General features: G+C 43.7%; 1 long non-coding RNA gene across 1 annotated transcript; it reads left to right on the top strand.

The window, feature by feature from the left end:
* Positions 1–14: 14 nt before the first annotated feature.
* On the top strand, positions 15–24,821 carry LOC114677699 (uncharacterized). Its single transcript, XR_013417071.1, has 4 exons — positions 15–463; positions 13,012–13,091; positions 23,179–23,262; positions 24,674–24,821. It is a non-coding gene; the product is annotated as an uncharacterized LOC114677699 (long non-coding RNA).

Below are 24,821 nucleotides of genomic sequence, written 5' to 3'. Positions count from 1 at the left end.
CAAATATAGTCTGCTTGGCCACTGAGGAAGAGAGATTTGTTGCTAGCAACAAGTACTTAGAACGTGTGTGATTTGGCATGTCTCAAACTGTGAAGTAGATGCAATGCAGGCAAAAAATTGATGATGCTACGGGGAGGGGCTGTGTAGGGTGTTAATCGCCATCTGCAGTGCCTGGAGGTGGGGTGGGGAGAAGTGAAGAATCTCTTCCTTTTTAATAGATTTTCAAGATGGGAAAATCATATTGCAACCCACAGGCATTTGGAAACAATTTGTGCCGAAGACAGAAAGTACACCTAACGTTAAGCTGAAAAAACTGGACGCTCCCAGCAAACTCACTTTGCAGATTCCTGGATGTCAGAAGAAAACGCCAGAGGATTTCACTTGGCATTGACCCCTTACTACTTCCAGCCACTTGCCCTGGACAGTAGACAGAAGGAACAGAAAGCAGAGTAACTTAAGAGGAGTAAGTACCAATGGCTGTGGGACTTCAAATCACCACCTAAGATTACTTCTTTGATTTCTGAAAAAGTAGGTCAAAGGAAGACGTCAGGTGAGATGTGAATGGGGAAATGGGGGTGGGGGAGGAAGAGTTAAGCCTGATTCACCACCCTATAGGCATGTAGTGAAGCAAATTCTTTGGCACTGTTTATAATTTACTTTAGAAAGCACGCTTGTGAAATCTTGAAGAATCATGAATGTTGTCTCCGGAAGAAGTAGGTACATCTTGGTAAGTAGGTAAAGATTCAAGCCCAGATCTTGAATCTTTACTTTAATTCTGCCTGGGACAAAATTACAGTATGAATGTTCAGTTGAAAGTGCAAATTAGCATAGAATCATTGGTCCAAAAGTTGAAAAGACTTTTGACTAAATCCTAGAAGAAAGACGAATGTAAAGTTACAGATAGAAAACCTTAGACTCATATTTTATTTCTTAAAACTCTAAAACTCTGAGCTTTTATCCTTATTCAACCATCAAATTGATCAGCACTTCCTGTTGAGTTAAACTCTGAATTGAGGGTCTTTTTGCCCTTGCATACCTTCATTCAGGCCTGGGTTATTTCTTTTCCTTTTTTTGTAACTGGTTTATTTATTTATTTATTTATTGTGGTAAAATACACGTAAAATTAATATTTTAAACATTTTTAAGTGTACAGTTCAGTGCATTTAGTACATGTGCAATGTCGTATGACTATTCCCACTTCCTTTATAGTTCTAGAGAAACAGAATGTTAAGGATGAAGTCCAGGTGCTGTGGCTCGCGCCTGTAATCCCATCATTTTGGGAGGCCAAGGTAGGACGATCGCCTGAGCCCAGGAGTTTGAGAGCAGCCTGGGTAACATAGTGAGACCTCATCTCTACGAAAAATAAAAAAAGAAAAAACTAGCCAGGCATAGGGTAGTGTGTCTATGGTCCTAGCTACTCAGAAGGCTGAAGTGAGAAAATTGCTTGAGCCCAGGCAGCTGAAGCTGCAGTGAGCTGCGATAGTACCACTGCACTACAGCCTGGGCAATAGAATGAGACCCTGTCTCAAAAAATTAAATTAAATTAAATTTAAAAGAAAAAAAAGGAATGTTAACGATGGGTTTTCTGAATTGGTTCTGTGGTTTCTGGAATTGGCTCTCTAATCTGATTAGATTTAAAGATGCTTATGACTTTATTTTTAGTAGTAATGAGAGCACCGGTAGTCCATGGCATGATCTTACAATAGAGATATGTAAAATACCACCATTGGATACTCCTTAGCAACCTCTTACAAGAAGCAAGGAGCTGGGGGTGGTTGTGGGGGCTATGTATATACTTATGAACAATTTTTTTTTTTTTTGCAAACTAGCAAGTATAATGAGATTGGCTGGTTGATCCAAATGTCACTGGACAAAGAGGGGAAAGAAAAGGATGAGCTCAGGGATTTGAATCTTCAGTTTAAGCCCCATGTACAAAACCTGAAATCTTCTATGTGTGCCCTGAAATATCATTATTGCTTTTAGCAGCAGGGCTATGATTGCTGAAAATCAAACACAGAATCTTATCCTGAGACTGGCTGAATTACTGCACAGGTTAAACTCTCAGCCTCACAGGAAGTCTAACGTTGAAGTGAGGAAGATATGCACTTTGATAGTTGGAATGGGGATATGTGGGAAGACCTGATGAAACTGGGGAAATCGAGCCCCTGGAATCTGATAAATATTTGCCAGTGGAAGAGGCCTCTCTATCCTTTGTGGAAGCCACCTTCCCACTCCCAGTGGTAGTGGCCTCTTCAGCCCCTCACCTCTCATCTGATGGGATTAAACCTGCATTGTCCTAGAAAACTGTAATGACCCCCTCTGTGGTAGATGACATGCTAGACAATGATTCTCCTCAAGACCCATTTCTATCACCCCTCTTTGCTTCTAGACCCATAACTTGATTCAAGTCCTAGTAGGCTCCTGAAGGTAAGGTACAAAATGTAACTCACAAGGAAGTGTACTACAGTTCAAAAGAACTACTGGAATTTTCTAATTTATAAAGATAGAAATCTGGGAAACATGTGTGGGAGTGGATATTGAGGGTGTGGGATAATGGCAGGAGGAATATAAAGTTGGATTAGGTGGAATTCATTGATGTGGACTCACTAAGCCGAGATTCTGTATTTAACATTGCAGCTCAGGCAGTTAGAAAGGGCTCTAATTGTTTGTGCTATACCTTAGTTTGCTTGTTCCCTTCAAATCTCGTGTTGAAATTTGATTCCCAATGTTGGAGGTGGGGAACAGTAGGAGGTGTTGGTTCAGGGGGCAGATCTCTCAGGAATGACTTGGTGCCATTCTTGCAAGAGTGAGTGAATTCTTGCTCTATTTGTTCCTACAAGAGCTGGTTGTTTAAGAGAGCCCAGTACCTCCCTCCCTACCACCTTTCTTTCTTGCTGTGTGATCTCTGCACACACCAGCTCCCCTTCACCTTTTGCCATGAGTGGAAGCAGCCTGTGGCCCTCACTAGATGCAGATGCTGGCATCATGCTTCTTGTACAGCCTGCAGAACCATGAGCCAAAGAAGCCTCTTTTCTTTATAAAGTATCCAGCCTTAAATATTCCTTCATAACAACACAAAGGGACTAAATTTGGTTGGTTGGCTGAAACATAGACCAAAAGGTGGGCGATATTGAGTGAGTTCAAAATGCTAGAACTGCCCCGGTTTAATATAGAGGAAGTGATTCAAAGGCTTAGGGAGATTGAAATGTTAGAGGGGATTTGTCATTTAGTATCTTCCCCCTCACCCAGGGAGAGTCCAGAAGATATATTTTTCACCACAATTGTGAGACATAAATTTGTAAGGGAATCCCTGGTATCCTTGAAAAACTCCATGATCACTCTTCTCTGTAAGTGAGACTTTACAGTGGGATCCGCAGTCACTGAACTGGGAAACCTAAATGCAATGGAGTGATTGGATCCTAGCGTGGCAGGAGCCATGTGGCAGCTCTTAACCACCAAAGGCAAAGTGAGTGTGGTTACCTTAAGGGACAGTAGAGTCAAAGCAGCAATCAGAATAGCCTGGCTTCCAGACCGATGGCATTAGCTAGTTGATCATGATGTTTTCAGAAGTGAAGCAGATAGAAAACCTACTAAATTGTTAATCGATCTGTGTCAACAGCAACGTTCAAGTAAGCAAAAGTCTATCTTGAATCATAAAAGTGGGGAATCATGGCCCCTAAATGAATTCCCAGACTTAAGCCAGTTTACAGAGCCAGAACCCCTTGAATGAAAAGGAAACTGGGTCCCCTTGATGAAGGACCCTGGTACACTGCCAATAATTTATACTGTTACTTTTTCCCCAAGCCTCCCCAAAGGGACCTACGGCCTTTTACCAGGGTAAGTGTGGCTTGAGGAAAAGGAAATAATCAGATCTTTTGGGTACTGCCAGACAAAGGCTCTGAACTGACATGGAATCTAGGAGACACGGACCATCATTTGGTCCACTAGCCAGAGTAGGGGCTTATGGAGGTGAGATGACTCGTGGAGTTTTAGCTCAGGTCTGTGTCCCATTGACCCAGTGAGTCTCAGAAGCCATTCTGTGGTTATTTCCCCAGTTCTGGAATGCATAATTGGAATAGATACACTCAGCAGCAGGCAGAATCCCCACATGGGTTACCTAATCTGTGGGATAAGGACTATTATGGTGGGAAAGGCCAAGAGGAAGCCGCTAGAACTGCCCTTATATAGGAAAATAGTAAGTCAAAGGCAATACTGCATCCCTGAAGGGATTTCAGAGATTAGTGACAGCATCGGAGATTTGAAAAATGCAGGGGTGGTGATTTCCACCACGTTCCCATTCATCTTGCCTATTTGACCTATGTAAAAGACGGTTGGATCTTGCAGAATGACAGTGAATTATCATGAGCTTAACCAGGTGGTTAACCCCTTGCAGCTGCTGTACCAGATGTGGTTTCATTGCTTGAGCAAATTAGCATATTCTCTGAAACCTGATAGGCAACTATTGATTTGACGAATGCTTTTTCTTCATATCTGTCAATAGAGACTACCAACAGCAGTTTTCTTTCACTGCAAGGCCAGCAATACACCTTTACTGCTCTATCTCAGGGTTATGCTAACTCTCTCCAGCATTGTATTATAATCTAGTTCATGGGAGTCTCAATCACTTTCACAAGGTATTACATTGGTCCATGCGATTAATGACATTATGTTGATTGGACCTAGTGAGCAAGAAGCAGTAACTACTTTAGACCTATTGGTAAGAAATTTGCATGTAAGAAGGTGGGAAATAAATCCAACAAACTTCAGGGGCCCTCTCCTTAGTGAAAGTTTTAGGCATCCAATGTTGTGAAGCTTATTGAGATATCCGTTCTAAGGGAAGGCTAAGTTGTTCCATCTGGCCCCTCCTACAACCAAAAGAGAAGTGCAATGCCTACTGGGCTTCTTCAGATTTTGGAGGCAACATATTCTTCCTTTGGGTGTATTACTGTGATCAAAAAGCTGCTAATATTGAGTGGGTCCCAGAACAAGAAAGGACTCTGTAACAGGCCAGGCTGCTGTGCAAACTGCTCTGCCGCTTGGGCCGTAAGATCCAGCAGGGCCAAGCAATGGTGCTTAGAGTGTCAGTGGCACATAGGGATGCTGTTTGGAGCCTTTGTCAGGCATCTATGGGTGAACTGCAATGCAGGCCTTTGGATTTGGGAGCAAAGCCCTGCCAATCTCCACAGATAACTACTCTCCTTTTGAGAAACAGCTTTTGGCCTGCTGCTGAGCCTTAGTAAAGACTAAATGCTTAACTATGGGTTACCGTGTTACCATGCAACCTGAGCTGCCCATCATGAACTGGGTGTTTTCTTACCCAGCAAGTTATAACATCAGGTGTGCATAGAAGCACTCCATCATCAAATGGAAGTGATTCGACTGATTGGGACTGAGCAGGTCCTGCAGGCACAAGTGAGTTACATGAAGAAGTGACGCAGATGCTCATGGTTCCCACTCCTGCTACACTGCCTTATCTCTCCCAGTCTCATGAGGAGTTTCCTATGATCAGTGACAGAGGAAGAGAAGACTTAGGCTTGGTTTACAGATGGTTGTGCACAACATGCAGGCACCACCTGAAGGTAGACAGCTGCAGCACTGCTGCCCCTTTCTGGGACATCTCTGAAGGATGGTGGTGAAAGCAATTCCTTCCAGTGGGCAGAACTTTGAGTAGTGCACCTTGTTGTTCACTTTGCTTGGAAAGAGAAATGGGTTGACATTTGTTTATCCTCATTTATGAGCTGTGAGCAGTAGTTTGCCCTGATGGTCAGGGATGTAGAAAGAGCTCCACTGGAAAATTGGTGACAAAGAAATTTGGGGAAGAGATATGTAGGTAGACCTCTCTGAATGGGAAAAAAAGTCAACATAATTGTGTCCCATGTGAATGATTGCCAAAAGGTGACCTCAGTAGAAGAGGATTTTAATAGTCAAGTGGACAGAATGACCGATTCTGTGGATACTAGTTAGCCTCTTTCCCCAGCCATCCCTGTCATCGCCCAGTGGGTTCATGAACAAAGCAGCCATTATGGCAGGGATGAAGATTATGCCTTGGCTCAGCAACATGGACTTCCCACTCACCAGTGCTGACCTGACTATGGCCACTGCCAAGTGCCCAATCTGCCAGCCTCAGAGAACAGTGCTGAGCCCCTAATATGGCAACATTCCCCAGATGATCAACCAGCTACCTGTTTGCAGTTGATTACATTGGACCACTTCTATCAGGGAAGGGACAGCATCTTGTCCTTAGTGGAATAGACACTTACTCTGGATATGAATTTGCCTTCCTTGCCTGCAGTGCTTCTGCCAAAACCACCATTCATGAACTCACAGAATGCCTTATCTACCCTCATGGTATTCCACACAACATTACTTTTGACCAAAGAACTCCACAGCAAATGAAGTGTGGCAGTGGGCTCATGCTCACGGAATTCACTGGTCTTACCATGTTCCCCATCATCCTGAAGCAGCTGGCTTGATAGAACAGTGAAATGGACATTTGAAGACTCTGTCTAGTGCCAGCTAAGTGTCACTACCTTGCAGGGTTAGGACAAGGTTCTCTGTAAGACTGTGTATGCTCTGATTCAGCATTTAACCTATGATGCTATTTCTCCTATAGTCAGAAACTCACAGGTCCAGGAATCAAGGGGTTGAAATGGGGTTCTACCACTCACTATACCTCCTGGTTACCCACTAGTAAATTTTGCTTTTTGTTCTCATGACTTCATGCTCCGCTGGCCCACAGGTCTTTGTTCTAGACGGAAGAATACTTCCACAGGGAGACATAGCAAGGCTTCCACTGAACTGGAAGTCAAGACTGCCATGAAACCACTTTGGACTCCTCATTCCTCTGAATCAACAGACAAAGAAAGGAGTTACTGTGCTGGTTAGGGTGACTGACTCTGACTACCAAGGGGAAATTGGACTACTACTCCACAACAGAAGTAAGGAAGAGTATTTCTGGACTACAGGAGATCCCTTAGGGCACCTCTTAATATTACCAAGCCCTATGATTAAGGCCAATGGAAAACTGTAACAACCCAAGCCAGGAAGGACATTGGCTCAGACTCTTTAGAAATGAAGGTTTGTGACCATCTGAGGCGCTTGTTGAAGGCAAGGGAAATACAGAATGGGTAGTAGAAGAAAGAGGTTATAACCACCAGCTATGACAACATGACAAGTTACAGAAATGAGGATTGTAATTGCCGAGTGTTCCCCCATTTTTGTTGTGTGTGTGTGCACATGCAATGCTGTTTCTATTATGAGGACCCTAAATCCCAGGCCATGAGTTTCATTTCAGAAGCAGGAGTGAAAAACACTCTTACAATACTACAACCCTTCAAATACCTCGCTCACATTCCAGGAAACTTGCAAAATATTTTTACTAGGAGACAAAAATTATTTTTTCATCATTGAATATCACACTAGTGACAGATAAAAGGAAATACTAGTAGAGGAGAAATATTAAAAACCTGGGAAAATGATTAGCCTACAAAGCAATAAAACATACACGTTGAAACAAGATTCAGTTTATACTGTCCACTTAATTGAAAAAGACCCTAACACTTAAGTTGCTGGTTGGGTTGTGTAAAATTTTTGAAAGCAATCAAAATTGATTAGCTTCTTTGATACAATGTTAAATGCTTATTAAAAACCACAAAAACACTCACATCACTGATAACATTGTTCAGCCAGTGACCACCAGAAATATACACATGCTAAGCTGGGTTTAATGCTTACAAGAAACCACAGAGTTGCTCAGTCGGAGCTTAGGAAGGACTTGTGATAGGATTTTGGCTCATATTAGGTGTTTAGGGAGAAGATTTAAGGAAGTGGGGCTTTGTTCTGGATTGGATGCTCTCAGGAAGTGAGAGTAATTCTATGAATAAGTCTAATCTAGAAGGTGAAAAAACTAGAGCAAGGCTAAAGCTTAAAATGGGTAAGGAAGCTGTGGCAATCATTCATTTATCCAGTATAGGAAGATGCTTGGATCATTTTTGTGGTTTGTGCATTTGTCTGGATTCAGACATGATTGTGGAGTGGTCTTTTTCTTGTCCTGATCCTTCGTGGCCTCAGAGTGGCCTTGTCTGATGTTAGATTTCTGTGAAATTGTTTGTGTTCAGCAGGAGAACACATGGGCTAGCTGTGAGGGCCAGGCCTGCTCCTAATGTCAAAGGCTGCTTTTCTCTTCCTCACCTTTCAACCCCAACACTGTATGTATTCATCTACTTGGGCTACCATAACAAAATGCCACAGACTGGGAGGCTTAAACAACAGACGTTTATCTTCTCACAGTTCTGGGGGCTGTTAAGTCCAAGACCAAGGCATTGCAGATTTGATTTCTCCTGAGGCCTTTTCCTTGGTTTGCAGATGGCCGCCTTCTCTCTGTGTCTTCAAGTGACCTTTCCTCTGTGTACATGGAGGAAGAGAGAGCTCTGCTTTCTCCTTCTCTTTTTATAAGAACACCAGTCATAAGGATTTAGGCTGCCCCCTTCTGACCTCATTTAACCTGAATTACCTCTCTAACATCCCTATCTCCAAATACAGGGGGTTAACACTTCAATGTATGAATTTTGGCACAATTCAGTTCACAGTACTGTGCATTGGTCCAGATTTCTGGAGAGATCTTTCACAGAAGGTTAAAAAGAATGCACATGTTGATGGTGGTATTATCTTCCATAGTAAAACTTAGAAATAGGCAAATATTTAACAAAGCAGAATGGAAAAAGCAGGTGAAGCCTCAGTGAACAAATGGGCTTAGGGGTACTCAAATGGTAGTAGGGCAGTGGGTTGATTGGTAGCTGTTTTAATTATTAATTTTTTATGTTGTTATAATACTGCTTTTGCAGCAATCATCATGCAAATACTTATGGGAAAGTTGATAAAGAGACTTAAACTTTTTCTCCCCTTGGAGTAAGTGAAAGCTAGCAAGTGCTCTGACAGCATGTTTTAGTGTACTTCTGTGGGAAACAATCAGAAGGGGGACCAACAGGGCTCTGAAAGTGGGGAGGGACTCCACTGCAGCAGGAGCATCAGCAAAGGGCCAGAAAAGGACAGCTTGGGAAAAACCTGGCAAGCACCCCACTTTCCTGATTTAGCCTACTGTGGGCTCTGCGGTATAGCCTGTGATGACCCAAATCATTTCCCGGATTCTGCCTTCAGAACTGAGCTGAGCCCCTGTGTGATGCTGCTGCAGTGCCCCCAAAACAGATGGGAAGGAAGCATAATTGAAGAAATAATCCCCCATGGTGGCCCGCCTCCCCGCCCCCGATGGAACTCTCACTCCATTAGAGCAAACATTCCCAGAGGTATAAGATGATGAATGAGAGATTCTTTTGTCTGATTTTGTTACTGCCCTCATAACCATTCTTTTAGTTTTCTCTTTTTACCTGGAAGAATTGCCCTCAACTTACGTAACAGGTGGAATAGACCCTTGATTTAGATCTCGAAGTGCTCAGGAGCCCTAAGCATGTGGCCCATACCCATTTTAGGACAGATGGTTATGGCGGAGCACATACTGTAACCTTCACTGGCAAAACAGAGTCCAATGCTACTATCTGGGCCAAATCTATTTATAGGATCGAGTCTCCAATCTCTCATAACAACTGATTTCCCCTAATCTTTATGGTGAGCCTAAGTGCCGGCACAGCCCCATAACCCCAAGCCACTCAGACCTCCCCACAATGCTGTCCTCCCACCCCACTCTGTTATGCGGGGTCCTCTGGAGGTTAAAAGAATTTATTTTGAAATGAAATGGCAAGTGGAAAAAGCTTTTATTTTCATATGGGAAAAACCTCATGAAACATTTTTCTCTTGATTAGTGTTCATAACAGCAGCCTGGAATGCTTTCTGCAACCAATTTGTAGATGTTCTTATAAAACAGATCTCTCTTCTTGATCTGATTTTTCCCCCTGCACATTTGTTCTGCTCAAACCTTTCAGCACATTTGTTAACTTGAGTGACATCTAAAAAAATCGCCACCCCATTAATGTGGAGTCATCCAATCCATGGGGCTGTGCATCACTCCTTTAATTGGGATGGCTTGGTTCCCTCCCAGATGTTCCCTCTCAGCAGATACCATTGTGTTTTAAAACTCTGGATAATTATAGCTCTGTAAACGGAGAGGAGATTTGTTGGCTCCAGCCAGCTCCTGCTCCTAATGTAATAGCTTCATTGTTTAGTAATCGCCCTATTCACAAAGCAAAGGGTTCCGTGTCAGCAAAGACATCTATTCAAAGCACCTTCCCTGTGCTGGATAAACACTGGCAGAAGCGGTCTACTAGGCAAACCAAAACACTCACAGGGGACTTGGCCACAGGGCTGCTTTTCCCTTCTCAAATGGGACCGTTCATCAGAAATGTCTTCACCTTTTCTTTCATGACCAACCAATCAGCCTGCAGGCAGAGGCTTTTGCTTTGCTGGTGAAATCCTCGATAAACGCTAACAAAAAACTTAGTGGGAAAATTTTGTGGGAAACTCTCTGCAGAAGCAGAAATGAGGCGAAGGGGCTAAGCTGAGATGCCAACCGGTGGGGAGTGGTCCACACATGCTGTCCCCAAGGAGGACAGGGAATGATAAATGTCCCTAAGCTGTTTCCTAGAAAAAAGAAATCCAGAACAATTTCTGGGAGTGCTGTGGGAGAGAGTCAACAGTGGCCACACAATGTAGGAAGAGGTAGTGAGGTTCTTAGATTCTTTTGAGAATGTTCACTGGAGTTTAGACCCTGAGTTTTCTAGCCAGTGGGAGCCCAGTGAACGTGAGAGCCCAGATTTCTCTGGCTCTTGCGTATACCCACTAATGCAGGAGCACACATTCTCGGAAAATTCATCCCGCCTGTGCTGATGTTTCTGAAACTCCCTGGGAAATCTACTTAGAGGGTAAAGAGCTTGAGCCAAGCCTGATTTGCACTTAGATTCATGGCGAACCTAAGAGCCTAGCACTACCCTGTCATCATACTGAAGGCTCTCAGCAAACCACGCAATCTACACATGCCGCTTTGCAACCTCCTCATTTATCCTCGATCTGGTCCTGACCCTGCAGGCCTCAGGAGGGCAAGCCAGGATCTTGGGAGGGGGCAGAGGTGAACAAGAGAAAAAGCAGAGGGAGATTTTAAAAATAATTGCCGTAAGCGGTGTAAGTATAGAATATCCCGTGTGTGTATAAATATATATTATATAGGCATACCATACATGTATATATACCTATATAATATATATTTACATATATATATTACATATTACGTATGTGTGTGCTGCATATATGTATTGAAGGGATGGCAGCTTTGGCATAAAGATTGTTTAGAGGTGAAAATATTTAAAATCTTATCTGAACTTTCCTAATCTGACTAACAAAGAGTCTTTCAAAAATACAGGCTGCTATTAACCCTGCTTTGAGGGGGTTTCCTGCGAATTCCAGGAAGTGGACAAATTGCCCCTTCCCATTAGCACAAGAAAAACTCACAGCACCTTACACATTTTCCCATCGAATCCGTAAATTCCTGCTACGCCCTTTTTTGTTATATTGGTACAAATTGAGCATCCTTAATCCAAAATCCAAACTGCTCTAAAAATCAGAAAGTTTTTGAGCACTGACAGGATGCCACAAGTGGAAAATTCCAGACACATATATGAATGGAACACAAACTTTGTTCATGTGCAAAATTCTTTTTAAAACTGTATGAAGTTATCATCTGTCTATGGGTATAAGTTGCATGGAAAACATAAATGAATTTTGTGTTTAGACGTAGGGCCTGAGATTCCCAAGGTATCTCATTATGCATATACAAACATTCCAAAATCTGAAAAAATCCAAAATCTGAAACACTTCTAAGTCCCAAGCATTTCAAATAAGGGATATTCAACCTGTATATAAACCTTTACCACTGGGTATTCAGTGAGTTACTCATTAGTGACGTCCAATGCATGTGTAAATAAACTTCCTTTTTTCTTCTGCTAATTTGTCTATTGCTAGTTAATTTGCAGGCCCCCAAGCACTCCAAACTAAGTGAATAGACGAAAAGTCTTCCTCCCAATAGTTAATATATATATAAACACTCATGCATAGACATATGTGTATATGTCAGTTCCTACAGGTTCCTATAGGTTATAGACCCCAGGAAATATTCTGGCGACCTGTCCCAGGGGTACCTTTGTCTCCCCCATATCCCAACACACAGTCACAAACCACCACTCAGAGTGGGTCTCTCTCCATCGGGGTCTGCTTCTGTCGGGTGGGCATCAGCTGTGCCCGTCCAGTCTGCTGGGCACTCACATCTTCCAGCTGAGGCCCATGGCCCTCCAGTCACCAGAGCCACTGAGCTGCCTATTGTTAACAGGAAGGAGGGAGGGAGCCCCTATTCTCTGTTGATTTTCTGTTGGAGATATTTTTTAAAGCATTCAAGCTTATGCACTAATGTTTTCTAGAGCTTTAATGGAACACCATTTCTATTGTTGTTTTGTTTTGTTTTTGTTTTGTTTCCCTTTAAAAATCTCCCCTTCTCCCCATGGAGATTATACCTGCATCTGCCAGGGCCCCACTGGGGAACCATCCCTCGTTCAGAGCCTACCAGCTCCCTCAGGCCTCTGCTCTGGTCGTGTTAGTGCTATTTCCCCAGCATCAGAACACTGCCCGGCACCTGGCCCAGGTCCACAATCCCTATCCATAATTCTAAAATCCCCAAACCTCTAAAAACACAAACATTTTTGTAACCACCTTGGTGGCAAAACACGAGGTGAAGTAAGGTTGCATTTATCCCACTTGGTGTGAATATTCATATATCTGGCTGAGACAGGACTGTGGAAATACCGTGTTTGATTTGCAAAGTGTTGCCTCCAACCCCTCTAGGGATGTTATATAATATTTGGTTTATGCACATTGCCTTTCTAAAACCTGAAAATTTCTGAATTCTAAAACATAACTGGCCTCAAGGGCTTCTGATATGTGCTTGTGGACTTAGGCACATGTCAATAAATACGTGCTGAATGCATTTCTGAATTCCTCCTTCTTTCCCACCTCCAGGGCTTGTTACAGGGTCAACTTCTCGGTGCATGGCTCCTTCCAGTCTGATAAGAACCATCCCTCAGCCTTCAGACGAACAGGTGAAGTATCTTTTCCTCATCTATCCTAGGCTTATGGCTTAGATCCCTATAACAGAAGACAAATTAACAGGGGTGAAACATACACATTTCTTTAATAGAAGTTTTACATGACATGGAAACTCCAGAAATGAAGACCCACCCCCCAAACAGAGAAACCTGTGTATTTTCATGTTCAGGTTTGATGAAAGTGTGATTGGACAAAGGGAATATGATGTCATGGTAATAAACAGGGGATGGGGGGAGCTTAGCAAGGCCTGTTTGTCCATATTCTTCTTGGTGTTTCTGTGTCTTCCTTCCTTTTCTCTGGGAGTAAGGAGGGCACCTGTCATATGAGGTCTTATGACCTGCTTCAAGGGAGAAGGGAGAAGGGAGAAGGCATGGTAGAAGTGAACTTCCTGCTTCTGTGCTTTTCCCAAATGCCAAGGTGCTGTATTTTAAGGGAGCATGTCCTGAACCCCATCACAGGCTTTTCGTAGGCCTGCCCAGGTTCAGTATGACCGCTGGGGATGAGCCACACGTGAACTGAAGCCAGGTCCCAACTACACATGGGAGTTTCATAAAAAGAAATCCACCCTTAACGTCACGTTAGGACAAAATAAGAGACTATTTTCAGATCTGAGCAGGCATTCAGGTCTACTGAGTTAGCAGAAAAAAAATTTTTTGAAGAAATGTAATCTAGTAGCAGTCATTTATAGACATCCTGAATACAGACATTTATCGACACTCCAGTCATACTGAATCAGCTTCAGATGGGAGTTCTAGAATCCTCTTATTATTATCATTTTAATCTTTCTCTCTTTTTCCTCCTCACTCTTCTGCCCAAGGTCCTGAGTCTACTCTCTGTGTATCCCAAAGGGGACGTGCTTAGGTTTATTCTGCAGCTGAGGAAGCTCATGCTGCAGGGCCTGTCGCTAACACAAGCCTCTTTCAAGCCCTGCACCTCCTTTTGTATTTGAATTTATGAGTTCTACTCCTTCAAAATGACCTCCCAAGTTAATTAAGCTCTAGACTCCACAAAACATGACCCCTCCCCTGGGAGACGACAGGTACAGCTGGTCCCAAAGGGAAACCGTGAGTGGTTCCCTGTAGTCTTTTCCCATCGTCAGGGTGGAGCATCGATAAGACAACCCTTCCTCATGTTAATAATGATGAATCCTCACTGCATAACTTGGATATTTCATGCTAAAATGCTCCCCCACTTCCAGGAATCAGAGGCCTAAGAAAGGGAAAGTCTATACCTCCCTGAGATGGGATTTTTACCTCTCATTCATAGATAAGAAAAATGATGCTCAAAGAGCTTGACAAGGCGTTTATCTAAGATCATGCAGCTGGTAAGAGATCCAGTCAGAATGTGAACCCGGGTCCTCAACTCCTAAACTGGTGTTTCTTATTTCATCCTGTATTCCTAATTCATCAGAGGCAACCGTTTGAAGAAAGAAAGAATCTGGATCCTTCTGTTCAGAGTTAGTTAACTGAACATGCACTTGAGCATTGCAGAGTAACCTTGCCCTGACAGTGCCAACATTTTCAGTGAACACAAAGATAAGTTTTGAGGCCGCTTTCTCCCCTTTCACTTTTGTTTTTAAACCAATGTGTGTTTCAGCAGGAAAAGTATAGGATAAAATCCTTATACTTCAGGTGCTGATGTGCTTAAGCCACTTGACGCTTTTTGGCTTAATTTTTTTAAGAGGGCTTTATGACTTGGAGCTAGAGCAATCCTAACGTGTCTGTGTTACGAACATGCTAATAGTTGTGCTAATGGCAGGGCGCAAAATCCAGAAAGGCCAGTAACTTGGGGCTGAGAGGCAGGATCTTCTTGTCACCCCTATGTGACATAAGGGTTCCAACAAGGTGGGCTTCCAGGTGTTGATCCAGTGGGGAGTGCAATGCAGAGGTGACAAGGAAGGGACACTCTATGAGTTTACAGGAGCTGTCATAACAAAGTACCACCAATTGAGAGGCTTAAAAAACCAGAAATTTATGGTCTTATCGTTCTGGAGGCTGGAAATCCAAGATCAAGATGTTGGCAGAACCATGCTCCCTCTGAAGGCACCAGGGAAGGATCTAGTGTTCCAGGCCTCCCTCCTGGTTTCTGGTAGTTCCTTGACTTGTGGCAGCATGAATCCAACCTTCACATGGTGTTTTTCCTCTGTGTGTGTCTGTGTCTAAATTTTTTCTTCTTTCTTTCTTTCTTTTCTTTTCTTTTCTTTTCTTTTCTTTTCCTTTCCTTTCCTTTCCTTTCCTTTCTTTTTTTCTTTTTCCTTCCTTCCTTCCTTCCTTCCTTCCTTCCTTCCTTCCTTCCTTCCTTCCTTCCTTCCTTCCTTCCTTCCTTCCTTCCTTCCTTCCTTTCTTTCTTTCTTTCTTTCTTTCTTTCTTTCTTTCTTTCTTTCTTTCTTTCTTTCTTTCTTTCTTTCTTTCTTTCTTTCTTTCTTTCTTTCTTTCTTTCTGACAGAGTCTCACTCATTGTTGCCCATGCTGGAGTGCAGTGGCACTATGTCAGCTCACTACAACTTCTGCCTCCCAGGTTCAAGTGGTTCTCCTGCCTCAGCCTCCCAAGTAGCTGGAACTGCAGGCACACGCCACCACGCTCAGCTAATTTTTATATTTTTAGTAGAGATGGGGTTTCACCATGTTGGCTAGGCTGCTCTCGAATCCCTGACCTCAGGTGATCCACCTGCCTCAGCCTCCTAGAGTGCTGGGATTACAGGCATGAGCCACCACGCCTGGTCCAAATTTTTTCTTTTGATAAGGGTACCCAGTCATATTGTTATCAGGGACTCACCCTACTCCAGTATTACCTCATCTCAACTAATTATTATATTTGCAACAACTATGTTTCCAAATAGAGTCACATTTTGAGGCACTGAGGTTAGGATTTCAAAACATGAATTTGGGTCAGGAGAACATAATTCAGCCTGTCACAGACCAGCCTCTGGATCATCCTTTTCACATACAAAATGCATTCACCCAAACCCAACACTCCTGGAAGTCTTGATGTATTCTAGTATCAACTCTAAGTTCAAAATCTCATTTAAATATCATCTAAATGAGGTGTGTGTGACACTCAGTGTGATTCATTCTGGAGCAACATTTTTCTCTAGCTGTGAGCCTATGAAACCAGACAAGTTTACTTGCAAGATAGAAATGTTAGGACAGGTATAGGACAGACACGCCCATTTCAAAAAGGAGAAATCAGAAGGAAAAGGGGACTCAAAAGTTCTGAGCAGGTTCAAAACCTAGCAGGATAAATTCTATTAGATTTTAAGCTTTGAGAATAACCATCTTTGGCTTGATGCTCTGTCCTCTGAGCTCATTTAAATTATGCAGAAAAATTAATTTGCTCAAAGTCTACTGATTTAAAATATTAATCACATCTAAAAGAAAACACCTTCACAGCAACATCCAGACTGGTGCTTGACCAAGCAAATGAGCACAATAGCCTAGTTTAGTTGACACATGAAATTAACCATTGTAGATACTTTTTGAGAAATTACCAAAATATATCCAAGATGCAAGAAAGTCAGGAAGAAGCTCTTAAGAGAGAAGGTGAAGACATGTTTTGGCTGCTTGTCTTGGCCTGTGTTCCAGAGGGGCAGGACTCAGAGGAGTCATCAACTAAAGATTGTACAAAGCCTACTTTTAATCTGTCACAACGGTTTAGATCAGAGGAATGCACAGAAAGAACTTTGTGCTTTTGGTTATGACAGAGCCAGAGAATTTTCTCTAGTGTCCAAGGTGAAGACCAGATGAGGTGACTAGGAAGTCAAGTGAAAATAGTGTGAGGAGTAGCCTGAGAGGTACCATAATATGCCATCCCAAAATATGCCTCTTTGGCGTATGGATTGTTTTGAGCTCGAGGCCACTGAGAACCAGCAGTCTCAGGAAAACTCTAAAACCAAGGCACATGGTTTCCCTTAATAAAGGAAATTTAGATTTGTAGAGATATCTCCCTCTGTCATACCAGGAAAAGGAGTACTCTTAGCAACTTTTATCAATGAAGAAGGTACTATTTTAAATCCACATAACAAACTTTACTAAACAACTCTTGTCTACCATACTTTTCCTGGTCACCAACCCATAACTTGCCTCCCCCAGAAACCCCTTTTCCTGTGTTTTATGTTAAGGTGGCATATAAGCCCAAGTTCTAACCACTCCTTTGGGTTACTCACCTCTGGGTACTTCCATGTGTAATCAGGATGCACATGTTAATAATCTGCTGCTTGTATTTCTCTTGCTAATCTGTCTTTTGTCAGCCCAATTTATAGGCCCCTGCTGAAGAATCTAGAAGAACAGTAGAAAAAATATTTTTTTTCCTCCCTTGTAAGCTCTAAAAGACAACTGACTGATCTAGGGTGTGCTGGGAGGGGGAAAGCCACTCGTGACCTCCTAAACGTGTATCAACAGACCAATAGTCTATTGTATTGTATTTGTCTGTCTGTCTGTCTATCTATCTATCTATCTATCTATCTATCTATCTATCTATCATCTATCTATCTTCAAGTGCCATGTGTTGGTCTTTTGCAAGGACATCTCCCCAGCAGGCAGCACAGGACCTTATGCCTAGCAAGTATTCAAGTAAGAGCTACTGAATGAAAATGTCAATGGACTGCACCCTGCTTCCTAAAGCTCAGTGGTGACTATATGTGTGTGTGTGTGTGTTTGTGTATGTGTATGTGTTTGTGTATTTTTGAGACCATCTCACTCTGTCATCCAGGCTAAAGTGCAGTGGCATGGTCACCACTCACTGCAGCCTCAATCTCCTGGACTCAAGTGATCCTCCCACCTCAGCCTCCTGAGTAGCTGGGACTACAGGCTAATTTTTTATTTTTAATTTTAGTAGAGACAAGGTCTCACTATGTTCTCCAAGCTGGTCTCAAACTCCTGAGCCCAAGTGATCCTCCAGCCTCGGCTTCATCCAAGTGCTGAGATTACAGGAGTGAGCTATTGTGCTGGTCAATAACAACATTTTATAGCAGGGTGAGGAAGATGCAATTAGTTTGTGGAGTGCAGTGAACCTATCTCAAAGCCGTGTTTGTCAAGCCAGCACACTGTCTTTCCCTAGGTCATGTGGCTGTTTGCACAAGGCTGATAGCTGAAAAGAGACAGATGTTAAAGAACCCCCTGCCACCCCTTGGCTGCCACAAAAGCCTGGTGGTTGTGTGATCCTAAGTTAAGACAAAGTGAGTCGGAGGATGCCAGCCTGCTTTCTTCTGTTCTCAGTCTGTAACCAGAGATCCTAATCTTGATGCAAAGTTGAGGTTCACTTCTGGACATGCTTTATTCTAAAGGGCATGGGGGGAGGATAAAGGGCACATTCTGAGGAGGAGGGAGGCCTCCAAGAGAAATTCCTTCCTACTGGGCAAGGGCAGCAGCACGTTACCCACTTACATCCTCCTGGAAGCCTTCTGTTTGTCCGTCTGTCTAGGGCCCATCTTGTGTGCACTGAAGGGAGGGACATAGAGCAGGCAGCTTGGGTTTATGATGATATTTCCATGTCAGCCTGTTCGGCACCAATGCACTACACAAAACATACGACACGTGATATTCCTTTCCCTGGTATTGCTAACTTGAAATCTGTGTGGCTCAGGGGCCTCCTGCCTTTGAATAAGACTTGGGAGAGAACCAGACGGCGATCCGAGCCTCTAGCTTTCCATTGACAAGGAGGCAGCTCCAAACTGGGATTACTGATTTCCATTTCAAAACTGCGTTCAATTTAGTTGATTTAAACGACTTGACTTTCCTCTGTGAAATGACTGTGGCACGTGAGCTCAGCCAGTTGCTCTTTGAAAGGCATCAACACGCTCCCTGCAGGGACCGATGGAGCTCCGCCACCCATTGTTTATCTAAAAACAGCGTTTTATTATTGTCGCTCAATTAGTCCAGACAGCGGACACAAATGACTTTCAACAGCTACATCCTGGTGCTCTGCATCACACATAAAATGCCAAAGATTGCTCTAATAGCTAGCTAATAAAATCAAAATGTGCCTTTGTTGACTCAAGATTACTCATATCGTCACTCTTTCTACCGAAATCTCTTCTTAATCTAATTACATACAATGTTTCCACTTTAGTAAAAGAACATTAACCTCAATAATCAACAATTCTGTCCTCAATTTATTTATGAGCAAGCAACCAAGATTTTTCTGAACGTAAACTTTGAAGGAGAGTTTATTTTCTATACACAAACTAGCGTATTTTTTTCTCTCAAGGTCAAAATATTATTGCCTCTAGGGTTTTTCCCTTCAAGCTTTTTTTCTTCCTAAAAATTGCACAATCTGTCATTTCATAGACACCCATGAAAAGCCACTCCTAAGTTTCTCCCTGTTTATACTAACTGCTGTGAAAATGCTATTATACGCAAATATTTCAACTGTTTTGCAAACATATGCTTTCATACACTCATACTCACCGCAGGCACGGTTGCCTGAAATAGGAAAGGCCCTTTGAAAAAGAAATGAAATGCATTGAGCCTCTCAACATTTGTCATTTTTCAATTGCGTCTTGGAAGCATGGATGACTTTTAACATTTAGAAATTACATTTGCCAGTGATTGCACTAGAACTTGGTTCTTTGAACGAAAAGATCCCTGACACTCGATTTATACCTCTAATTTAGAGCATGGGAAAAGTTGAGGATCAGAGACATGAAGAGATTTAGCTCAGGTGAGTAACCACATGAGGGACTGGGACCCAGGTGTTCTAAGAGTTCCCTGGATGGGCGCAAACACAAAATACAAGAATTGGGGTAGTAAAGACACCTCCTTATGGTGCAGTCATGAGGGCCTGGATTCTTCAGTGAGGGTTTAGTTGTTTAGCCGGACTGAAGCTGCGCTTTGTGGCTGGCCGCCACCACCCACTCCATTACCTTCATCTCAAAACACACACATGCGGTCTTTGGTAATATAACATTTCTCAAGTTTTCATTTGAGTTTAAGGTTGGACTACATCCAGGCCAAACATAAAGAAAATCTCAAGGCCGGCCCTCCCCTCCTCATAAGCCCTGCCAATTTCCCTCAGGTTTCAGCATAGATGGGGAACCAACGTTACCTCACGTCTCCAGACTCCAACTCTGGGCAGGCTTGGTCTTGCCCCCTCTCTGCACCCTCCTTGGGGTGAGAAGAAAGAGGGTGGTGTTGGCAATGTGACAGGAATTCCTCATTTTACCCATAAGCAGAGAAATTACAATAAGTCAGGACTGAAGGCCAAAGTCAAGGAACCTGCAATGGCAGTGGTAAGAGCCTGTGAATGAATGTGCATCTGGGAAGCCAGAGCTCTGTCCTCCTGAGCCCACTTCTTGCTTGTTACCTTGGACTGAGCCTCCAGCATTTTATCAGGAGAACCAGAAGCAGGAGCTCATGGCCAAAGAAGTGCCTAAGAGTCAAACAACCTTAACTTTGGTCCATAGCAAAATACATCTGTCACTTAACTAGCTCTAAGCCATTTGGGCACAATTCTTTTTTTAACTAATTAATTAATTTTAGAGACAGAGCCTTGCTCTGACATTGAGGCTGGAGTGCAGTGGTGTGGCCAAAGCAAACTACAGCCTGGAACTCCTGGGCTCAAGTGATCTTCCCGTCTCAGTCCCTTGAGTAACTAGGACTATAGGCATGTGTCACTATGCGTGGTTAAATTTTAAATTTTTTTTGTAGAAACAGGGTCTCACTATGTTGTCCAGGCTGGTCTTGAACTCCTGGCCTCAAGCAATCCTCCCACCTCGGCCTTTCAAAGTGTTGGGATCACGGGCGTGAGCCACCACACCTGGCCATGGGCACATCCCACATTTTTTTCTAATTATGTTATCCTTACCTCTCGGTGGAACGGACTGCTCTTTGAAAAGCACAAAATGTCCCGTCGATGCAAATCCTTAGTTGCCCCAATCTCTTATTTTTGTGGAATGATGATGAATGCAAAGAAGAGGTAAGAGGCATCTAATGTCTGCAAATGAGTTAGAAAAAGAGTACTTTGGCAGGATCACAGGGTTATTTTATTAATTATGAGCTATTACTTAGGGATCATATGTCCTGTGTATGCCTTTAAAAAATACTTTTTTTTTTTTTAAATCATGCTGTTATCCTTCTGGCCCTCAAATTCTTTCAGACTGGTGACAGTTGGTTGGTTTCTCTTCCTTCGCTGCCTGCCCTCACAGGGTGAAATACCATCCCCAACTGGGGGCTGCCATCCAGCTAGCTGCTTGGCTGGGTGGCGGGCTTCCTTTATTTCCACTGGCTAACGTCTCAACAGTACTGTACTCCGGCTTTTAAAACCTTCCGCAGGAAGCCACACAAATGACCCTCAAAATGTGTGGGTTTCTCTGGAACTCTTCACCTTGAATTTTTAAGCCCTCACCCTCTCTTAAGTTCTGGCCTCTCCTGCTTTCTGAAACCACAAGGCAGTTAGAGATTCTAATCTCACAACGCAAGTCACTTTGGCATTCACAGTCAGATGTCACCTGGGGTCACATTTGCCTGTATGTGGTGGAAAGTTCTAAGCAGTTGCAGTTGCTTTTGTGATATGCCAGTTGACTTGGAGAGACAGCCCCAAAACCCAACAGGAAGGTGGGTTTTCTGAGGCATGTTAAAAATATATTTACGTTTGTTTGTATGTGAGTGATTATTTTTAGTCTGCGGAAGAGGATTTGACAAGGATCTAGAGGCTCAGTGGGGGCATGGCATAACTAGCGATATTTGTGCCTGGACAAAAGCAGTCATTTGGGCTCTTCTCTTGGTTGTTACCCCACTTTCCTTTCTCCTTGCCAGTCCCACAGTTATGGAGAAGGAGGTAACACGGAGCCCGGGTCTGCTTCTCCATGTAGTTTCTCTGTTCCTCTGTAGACTGCCTGCCACAACCAGCATGCCATTCTTGAGCAGCACATAGTTGAGCTTTTGGCTTCAGGAAGCTCTTTCTTGCTGTTAAGTGGCAAGGCTGTAACTTCAGAAGTCTCTGCCCTGTGGTGCTGTGCTCAGCATGGCCTGGGTGCTCAGTGGCTAGCAACTGTGAGCTCAAGCCTCACCTTCGGGCCATGCGAGCAGGTTGGCTGGACATCTATAATCTAGATAGTTCCTGCTTTGTTGTGGGATCTCCACCCACTGACAGGTGGCCAAGAAGTTTAAAAAGACATGCTGGTTCTTCAGAGTCTGGTTTTATGCATTCTTTTCAGTTGGAATGACTGGGAAGTAGGGGAGAAAACAGAAAAGTGCACTGGTGCCCTCCTGCAAATGCAGCATCTGTCCCACCTCCATGCAGTCAAGCAAAGCAGAGGGAATGTGAACCAAAAACTTTAAGATGAGGTGAGGGGAAGACCCCAAAGGACCACTGGCTGACACTAACTCTGGGACCAATGGCAGGGCCCACAGCATTGACAAATCAACGGTGACCGCTCACAGCCTTTGGTACTTGTGCACCACGGATTGCATCAGTGGAGTTTCTCTTACAGATAAATGTACCAACCCTGTGTATGACTGACCCAAAGCAATGCCTTGCCAGCCCAGAGCTGCCATAGCAAAATACCACACACAGGGTGTCTTCAACAACAGAGTTTTATTCTCTCACACTCTTGGAGGCGAGAAGTCCAAGATCAAGGTGGCAATTTCATTCCTGGTGAGGGCTCTCTTCCTGGTTTGCAGACAGCTGGCTTCCGGCTGTGTCCTCACATGGCCTTTCCTCTGAGTGTGCATGAAAAGAGACAGGAGGAGACATCCCTGGTGTCTCCTCCTGTCTTTACGAGGCCACCAGTCCAATTGGATTAGGGGTCCACCCTTGTGATCCCACTTAACCTTAATTACCTCCTAAAGGCCTATCTCCAAATACAGTCATATTGAGGGGTTAAGACTTTAACGTACGAATTTGGTGGGGACACAGTTCAGTCCACAGCCAAGTCCAGACAATATATAGCTGACTCACTTAGTGTTTGGACCATTCCCCTTACAAGCCCTTTATTATTTTCATGTACCCAGGTCCAGCTGTGCTCAAGCAGCAGCTGTATCTCTTTATCAGAGAGCTGCCCTCAGTCCAGAAACTATTTTGATAGTGCAATAATGAAGATTGACTTCCCTCTAGAAATGACAGTCTTTAACTGGTGAATGACAGGTGAGAGGGAGGTGTAAATACTCCAGCTTCCGTGGTCCCTGGCCAGGACAGCAGTGACAGTACACAGGAAGATCTGGAGAGACGGTAAGTCACATCTCAGCACTTCCTTTCCTGAGGCTTTGCTCAGTGTTGCACCTTGTCCCGGCGTCCTCCTTTCCTTCTGGGGCCCACTTCTCACCAGTTTTTCCTGGCAATATTCCTTAAGTGAGTCACTCAGGGTCTGCTTCTGGGGAGTCCAACCTCAGAGAACACAAAACCCAAGTGGAAATATTAGTTCCAACACCCAGAATCAACCCAGCATCCCCTCAGCTTAGAAGATTTCTCAACATTTTGAGGTTCAGGCTTCGTAGGTCATTTCATAAAGATTCCCAGAGTGAAATAATCTATAATTGTGTTACACAAGCATAATAGGCAACTGTTTTTCCACTCTACAGGGTCTTCTAGAAGATCCCAGCTCAAAGTCAGTACCAAGGCCCTAAGGGAAATTTTGCTTCCTCAGTCTTAATTCGGAACAACCCAGGCCTTGGCCAAAACTTGCAACCAAGACACCCACAAATCACATCGTGTTCCCCTCTCCCTGTAGCCGAGCAAATATCAAAGTCAACTGGGGCTTTGTATAGCATTCACCAACTTTGGAAAACTTTTCAAAAATTGTTTTAGTTTCTTTCTTATTGTCTCCTCAGAGTCTGGTAATTCTGGAAAGAGGCCTGTAGATTGCCACTTGGGGAGTCCAGCAGAAAACTAATCTTGCAACTCCAGAAAGCTGGACAATGACCCCGCTTTTTCCTTTACTGGGAGCTGTCAGCTCTCTCCTTCTGCCTGGCCCTTGGAGCCTTGGGATTGACTCCTATTGCTCTGCAGAGTGGGCTGCACTGGACACAGTGCAAAGAGTAAAACCAATGATTCAAATGGGGAGAACTGCAGTTACTCGAGCTTCTCCTGCCTTCTATTTACGTAAACTTCAAGAACATCTAGTTTAGGAGAAGCATTCACATTTGATTCAACATGACACACTCCCCAGGAAACTTTCCACAGTGCCCACATCACTAGAGCCTGGACTTGCTATGATCACCATGGCCCTTGGGCCAACTCTGGGAACATTCCGAAGATACAAGCTTGGGCCAGAAGCCTAGAGAGAAATACCCAGAAGTCCTACTGGTTATTCCATCTCAATACACACTTCTCAGACAAGGGCTTGTAGGAATGCAGATAGGACGGGAAAGGAGGTCTCAGGAAAGCTCTCCAAGTCCCATTTCTTAGTCTTAGCTTCCCCTGTTGAAGGTACTGATGGCCTTGGAATGGTGGACTGGGACCTGGATTTTCATGTATAGTTTAGTTTCTACAGAGTGTGCTTCCCAAGCTTTGTGAAGGAAAGGAGAAGCTCTGTGGGAAGGAAAAAGATGGAAGTGGGGAGAGGAAAGGAGAAGCAGTCGGTAGCAAGGTTTGCCTTGTGTAGGTCGTGACTTATTCAAGTTTTGCTGGACATGCATTTTAGGGCCTTGTTTTCACCGTCAACGCACAGATCTGAGGGCGGCCTAGTGAGCACATCCCCCCGCCTCCCCCCATCGCAGGAGTGTTTGTGTTGGAGGAGGGAGTGTTAAATTCCAACCTCAGTACAACTCTTGAAGACTCTGCCAGTTCAG

This window comes from Macaca mulatta, chromosome 4 (assembly GCF_049350105.2).
Source record: "Macaca mulatta isolate MMU2019108-1 chromosome 4, T2T-MMU8v2.0, whole genome shotgun sequence".
Taxonomy (NCBI): domain Eukaryota; kingdom Metazoa; phylum Chordata; class Mammalia; order Primates; family Cercopithecidae; genus Macaca; species Macaca mulatta.
Note: the sequence above shows the minus strand (reverse complement) of the source record. Positions and strands in the feature narration are given on the sequence as shown.